At 41.5% G+C, this 7500-nt stretch overlaps 1 protein-coding gene across 2 annotated transcripts in view; it reads left to right on the top strand.

Annotated features, from left to right (window-relative positions):
* The first annotated feature begins 482 nt into the window (after positions 1–482).
* The window catches only part of LOC147034747 (pleckstrin homology domain-containing family A member 1-like), a 149196-nt gene continuing 142178 nt past the window's right edge, over positions 483–7500 (top strand). For both annotated transcript variants that reach the window (XM_085888215.1, XM_085888231.1), the window contains exon 1: positions 483–665. The gene's annotated coding sequence lies outside the window, so the exon portion shown is untranslated. The remainder of the gene's footprint in view (positions 666–7500) is intronic.

Below are 7500 nucleotides of genomic sequence, written 5' to 3'. Positions count from 1 at the left end.
TGAAGGACACCATGGGATCTTTAAAGTCCACCAACTTAATGCCGGAAGACGGGACTCCCGTTTAACGTCCACCCGAGGGATTCACACCCATTGATGCATACATAACCTTGCCTGCGAAACAGATCGGGACGACGGTTTAAAACTAGGTCTGGAACTACATTCATTACGCAATGTTCTCTTTCATGATAAATCGGCTGTTCATGCACATGCTGAGATTGCGGGACGTTGTGACAGGTTCCCGTCGGCTGTACAGCGTTGAATCCGATTCAACACGCACTTTAAACAGAGCATCGGTTGCCGTTGTTTTAAGGTGTATATCAAGTTGTTATTGAACTAGGATGGTTTCGCCAATCATCTTTTTATTAGTTTTTTTTTTGTTTCCAGTCAGAAAAATCAGCAATTCGCTGGTGACATCGCTTGATAAAAGTGGATTTTAAATTGAAACCTGAGAGTGATTATTAATTTCTTTATCTTATCCAAAGTTTCTTGTGCCCTTTGAAACGGAAGTTCAGGCGCCCTTTCCGTGGGAGTTGAGTGGATTTCGGTGTTTTTTATTTATTTATTTTATTTTGGAGGGGGGGGGGTGTTTCTGCATGCGTTCGCACGTACCGCCTCATCACGAACATGCGTGATACAGAAGTATAAAATCCGCTCTTTAACTGCACGTAAGTTTGAATCTGTGTGCCGTGCGGCAAAGCTTCTGGGAATACATTTTATGTTTTAATTCCTATTTTTTATTGACGATTTGCTCCGGTGTTGTGTCCGTTTGCCGTTATCTTTTTATAAATACCGGACGATGTGACGGAATTCTCCGAGGGCCCGAAGTATGGAATTATTTATTTATTTATATTAATTAATTTTGATGGATGACGTTTGGAGGACCAGGTCCAGGCCGTGACGTTTGGAGGACCAGGTCCAGGCCGTGACGTTTGGAGGACCAGGTCCAGGCCGTGACGTTTGGAGGACCAGTTCCAGGCCGTGACGTTTGGAGGACCAGGTCCAGGCCGTGACGTTTGGAGGACCAGGTCCAGGCCGTGACGTTTGGAGGACCAGGTCCAGGCCGTGACGTTTGGAGGACCAGGTCCAGGCCGTGACGTTTTGAAGACCAGGTCCAGGCCGTGACGTTTGGAGGACCAGGTCCAGGCCGTGACGTTTGGAGGACCAGGTCCAGGCCGTGACGTTTTGAAGACCAGGTCCAGGCCGTGACGTTTGGAGGACCAGGTCCAGGCCGTGACGTTTGGAGGACCAGGTCCAGGCCGTGACGTTTTGAGGACCAGGTCCAGGCCGTGACGTTTTGAGGACCAGGTCCAGGCCGTGACGTTTTGAGGACCAGGTCCAGGCCGTGACGTTTTGAGGACCAGGTCCAGGCCGTGACGTTTTGAGGACCAGGTCCAGGCCGTGACGTTTTGAGGACCAGGTCCAGGTCGGGACGTTTTGGAGGACCAGGTCGTGACGTTTTGACGACCGAGGAAGCCCTCCTGAGCCTGGAGTCGATTTGTTGTTCAGTTGAGGAGGTTTCGGTGATGATCTGCTTCTTTCATCAAGTTGCTCTGATTTTTAACGGGACAATGTCCACAGCTTCTCGGTTTGTATGTGCTCTAAATTGGATCTCTTCGTTATTTGGGTCAACATGACTGGGTACTGACTGACACCTTATTTAGCAATGCTGTCATTTCCTCTTCATTGTGTCTGCACAGAGGGTAGACCGTCGCGTTGTAAGATTGATTCCAGGGCGAGCGAAACCAAACTATGAGCGTTTGAAGGAGACACGACTTTAAACATTGGAAAGGAGGTGATTGCGAGGGGATCTGATTGAGATGTTTAAGATGATTAGGGGTCCCGTTGGTCCGTTGGACCAAATTTTCAGTGGTCTTCATGGCCTTGTGCGTTTTTTTTTGCGAATCTGTACAAAATTTGTTTTCCCATCCAAGAAGCATCGTGCTATATATCGTTTTTTAGCCCCATCTCTCAATGGTGAAGAATCACTGAAGAAATTAAATAATTATCGTATCCAGAGTCTGATTCGGATCTTCACCGAAATTGAACCAATTTGTCCTTGCCACCCACCCAACATGTCCACCAAGTTTCATCTGAATCCATCCACAACTTTTTGAGATATCATGCTATATATCATTTTTGGTCCCATCTCAATGGTGAAGAATCACTTAAAATTAAATAATTATCGTATCCAGAGTCAGATTCGGATCTTCACCAAAATGGAATCAATTGTTCCTTGTCACCCACCCAACATGTCCACCAAGTTTCATCTGAATCCGTCCACAACTTTTTGAGATATCCTGTGATATATCATTTTGGCTCAATCTCTCAATAGTGAAGAATTGCTTCAAAATTCTAGTAGTCGGATCCGGATCTTCACCATAATCTAATCGGTTCGGCCTTGTCATACAACAAACCTGCCCACCAAATTTCATCCGGATCCATCCACAAGTTTGACGTATCCTATACAGAAAGGGGTGAAAACATAACCTCCTTCACCTTCGGTAGCAGAGGTGATAATTTGAGGTCTTTTGGGGTCTTGGTAGTCTTAAGGGTCTTGAAGGGTCTTCAAAGGTCGAAGGGATTTTGGCAGTCTAAAGGGTGAAAAGGTACATTCCAGTCGTACGTACTGTCATCGCCAAAAATATTGGCACCCTTGCATTTTTTACAAATAATGCACCATTTCTTCCAGAAAAATTGTTGAAATGAAAAAATCTTTTGGTGTCCACGTATGTATTTCTTTGCTTTGCAGTGGAACAAAACAAAAAAAAATGCTGAAAAAATTACTAAACCCTAAAATGGCCCCAACTATATTATTGGCACTTTTTAGAAGTTGTTTGAAATAATTAGATTTCAAGCAGGTGATGCTTCTTTACTTTGGAATTGACTTCACCTGTTTTGAGTTGGAGTTGCCTGCAATATAAAAACTGCTCATTCGACCAGTTTGAATAGAGAAAAAGAGTCATCCTGCTGTTTTGTGTCACTGTGTGTACCACAATGAGCATGCAGAAAAATATGAAAACCAGAGAATTGTCTTAGGAGGTCAGACACAATATTGCAGCCAATCATGGACAATCTCAAGGCTGCAAGTCCATCGCTAGAGACCTTGATGTCCCTGTGTCCACTGTGTACAATGTTATCAGGATGTTTAAGGCCCATGGCACTGCAGCCAACCTCCCTGGATGTGGCCACAAGAAAAAACTTGATCGAAGATTGCAGCAAAGGATTGTTCGAATGGTGGAGAAAACACCTCGATCAACTGCCAAACAGATTCAACCTGATCTTTACACACAAGGTACAACGGTTTCAACTCGCACCATCCGTCACCAACTCGACCAAAGGGGGTTCTGTGGTAGGAGACCCAGGAGGAGCCCACTGCTGAGAGAGAGACATGCAAGAGACAGAGACATGCAAGAGACAGAGACATGCAAGAGACAGAGACATGCAAGAGACAGAGACATGCAAGAGACAGAGACATGCAAGAGACAGAGACATGCAAGAGACAGAGACATGCAAGAGACAGAGACACATATAAGAGACAGAGATATGCAAGAGACAGAGACACATATAAGAGACAGAGACATGCAAGAGACACATATAAGAGACAGAGACATGCAAGAGACACATATAAGAGACAGAGACATGCAAGAGACACATATAAGAGACAGAGACATGCAAGAGACACATATAAGAGACAGAGACATGCAAGAGACACATATAAGAGACAGAGACATGCAAGAGACACATATAAGAGACAGAGACGTGCAAGAGACACATGTAAGAGACAGAGACGTGCAAGAGACACATGTAAGAGACAGAGACATGCAAGAGACACATGCAAGAGACACAGACATGTAAGAGACACAGACATGTAAGAGACACAGACATGTAAGAGACACAGACATGTAAGAGACACAGACATGTAAGAGACACAGACATGTAAGAGACACAGACATGTAAGAGACACAGACATGTAAGAGACACAGACATGTAAGAGACACAGACATGTAAGAGACACAGACATGTAAGAGACACAGACATGTAAGAGACACAGACATGTAAGAGACACAGACATGTAAGAGACACAGACATGTAAGAGACACAGACATGTAAGAGACACAGACATGTAAGAGACACAGACATGTAAGAGACACAGACATGTAAGAGACACAGACATGTAAGAGACACAGACATGTAAGAGACACAGACATGTAAGAGACACAGACATGTAAGAGACACAGACATGTAAGAGACACAGACATGTGAGACACAGACATGTAAGAGACAGAGACATGTAAGAGACAGAGACATGTAAGAGACAGAGACATGTAAGAGACACATGTAAGAGACAGAGACATGTAAGAGACAGAGACATGTAAGAGACACATATAAGAGACATAAGAAAGCCTGACTGGAGTTTGCCAAAACACTCCTGAACAAGCCAAAATCCTTCTGAGAGAATGTCCTGTGGACAGTTCAGACCAAATTAGAGCTTTTTGGTAATGCACATCATCTCTATGTTTATAGAAAACAAAATGAAGCCTTGAAAGAAAAGAACACCTTCCCCATAGTCAAATATGGAGGACATTCAGTGATGTTTTGGAGTTGCTGTGCTGCCTCTGGCACTGGGTGCCTTGAATGTGTGCATGGTATCATGAAATCAGGAGATTACCAAGGCATTTTGGAGGACAATGTTCAACCCGTGTCAGAAAGCTGGATCTCCGTCGAAGATCATGGGTCTTGCAGCAGGACAATGACCCCAAATGCATGTCAAAAAATGCTGGACTGTTTTACAGTGGCCAGCATATTGAGTCAAGATCTAAATCTCATTGAACACCTGTGGGGAGATCTGAAAGCAGCAGTTGGGAGAAGGCACCCTTCAAATTTGGGAGAACTGGAGCAGCTTGCCCAAGAAGAGTGGGACAAACTACCAGTAGAGAGGTGAAGGAAGCTCATTCATGGCTATAGGAAGTGCTTGACTGCAGTTATTTTGTCCAAATGCTGTGCTCCCAAATATTAAGTCGAGGGTGCCAATAATTTTGTGAATGCCATTTCTTTTTATTTTATGATTTAAAAGGAAGAATCAAAAACAAAGGTTCTGTAATGTTAACAGTGTAATAATGAATTGTGGAGACCAAATACTTTTGTCAATTTCAACTTATTTTTCGAGAAAATTGTGAGCTATTTGAAAAAAAGCGCAAGGGTGCCAATATTTTTGGCCATGACAGTAGGTAATTAACAGACACAAAAAGCCTGACACATGCACACACCTCATCCATTTATGACAGAGACAGCAGCAGATTTGTTGTGTCTTCATCCAAATTTCCTGTGTTGGAAGGCAAAAAAACAAACAAATGGAATCCTTGTTTAAGACTTTTGCAATAATACAATTTGAGTCTATTCTGCGGTCGTTATCCATTGCATGAAAGACTGATTTTGATTCATTTCATTAAATATAAAAAAAAAATTGCCCGTACTGTATTAAATTGCAGAGCTAATCATTGTACTCCGTGCAGATGACTGTTCCTCTTTGTGGTCAAACAGCTTCGGCAGGGGTTAGTCAGTGCTTTCTGGAGATGTTGTTTGGAATCGCTCCCAATTTTTTATTTCCAACATGAAGATTTGTGATATTGGACTGAGCATTAACAAAACGACAAATGTATTTTGTCGTCGTAATTTCCAGGGGGAAACACCTTTAATGGTGAAATGAAAATATTACTTAATATCTCAAAATCGCACAGGCAAGTCTGATGCATTATGTTCGGGTGGAAACAGAGAGGGTTTGTAAAGAAGGTTGGTGTACCTTTGTGGTGGAAAACCGGAATTTGTGTTTAAAGATACTAGTATTTGATAAGACCTAACTTTGCAACAGTGTTATTGAGTTTTAGAAATTTTTTTGTTATCGCACTCAAAAATGATTTGTGAAGCACTGTACAGTTGGATATTTCACGAAAAAATTTTTTTTTAAAGTGTTCTTTATTGTCTCAGTTGAGCAGAATAGCTATTGTGATGCTCACTGATTTACTTTAAAAAAGTTTATAATGAAACTGTAACTTTATTCTGCAGACAGGTTTTTGTCACATTGTTCGTTCTCGGTTGGTAACAGCACTTGTATTTGTTGGAAGGAGGAGGTACAAGCAGTTTTTTTTTGTTTTTTTTTTCAAACAGTTAGACCTTCCACAGCGAGTCTGGCTGGGACTGTAGTTTTGTCAGTAGGTCATTTATGTACTGGTAGGTACATGCATGTACGTATTGTCTCTGTCGTCAGTGAGTGTTGCCTCCCACCATGTACTCAGATGACCATACTCAACAAGATGGTATCCACACTTTGAGCCATGGAGCCAGTTGTGGCCTGGATTCCAATTAGTTGGAGTAAACGGCCGTTTATTTCAACAAGTGACACTTGACTTGTCACAATGTTGGTGATTTTTTTTTTTCTTTTTAATGAACCGTTTACAAATAAAATTCTGTGCAGTTAATGAATCGTTTTGAGTTCCGATTAAAATCTGTCCATACATGAATTTTCATGCTTTATACCAGTTACCTTAAACTATCCTTAACCAAGTATATACACACAAGTTGTGCTCGGCCGATTTAGAAAATTTGACGATAACCAATTACTTATTATTATTATTATTATTATTAACCATTTTTTAAATATTATTTAAAAATTCAATGAATTTTTGAATTTAAAATTCAAAAATTAAAAAATTTTATTTAAAAATATTTTCCTATTAAAAAAGAAAAAAAGACTGATACCGATAGCGATTTATAAAGTGATAATATTGTGCACACATCAAGTGGATATCATACCGGATCGGTGCCGTGCCCACAATTGTTATTGAGTGGCTGTGAATTGATGGTTTTTAAATTGGGTTAATTTGAAAATGATTCCAAATAATGCTGAACTTCGGCATCGAGCAGTGAAACGTTCAAGCCAATACCCAGGGTCCAGAAATGCAATGTGCACGTATAACATACTTAAAAGTTAACGTCATACAAGGGGGCTGTTAAAGACTGCATGTGAAATGTGCTCCTTTTGCTCGGGGGCCCAGAATACTGCCGGTCTGCCTCTGAGATGTGAAAAAATAAATTTAAATTGCCCTGATGCACTCAGGTATGCCTGAAACGTATGACGTTAAGACGTACTCGGCCAGTAAGGAGGTACAGTAGGTTTCAACTTTTAACTTCATTCGGCAGCATACGAGTGACCGCATCAGCCGTCACTCATCTGTGTGCCAAGTTTGAACACCGTTGGTAAATGGTGGAGGATGTATGAAATATCAAGTTAAATTTTTTTTTTTAAGAACTAAAATGTCCACCAGTTGGACTATCTTGGATCTGAGCTCAGAAAAAGAAAGACGTGCATATGTAAGCCATTATTCATTATCTGTGCGCCAAGTTTAAACAACATAGGTAAATGCAGGTCCGAGAAATGGTTGAGGACGTGTTTGACACTTTTTTTTTTTTTTTAATCAAAATGGCCACCAGTTGGCGATCTTT

The sequence above is a fragment of the Eptatretus burgeri genome, chromosome 1, assembly GCF_056783735.1.
Source record: "Eptatretus burgeri isolate ZD-2024b chromosome 1, Ebu_testis_v1, whole genome shotgun sequence".
Classification (NCBI taxonomy): domain Eukaryota; kingdom Metazoa; phylum Chordata; class Myxini; order Myxiniformes; family Myxinidae; genus Eptatretus; species Eptatretus burgeri.
The sequence above is the reverse complement of the archived record's forward strand: the minus strand, read 5'-3'. Positions and strand labels throughout refer to the sequence as shown.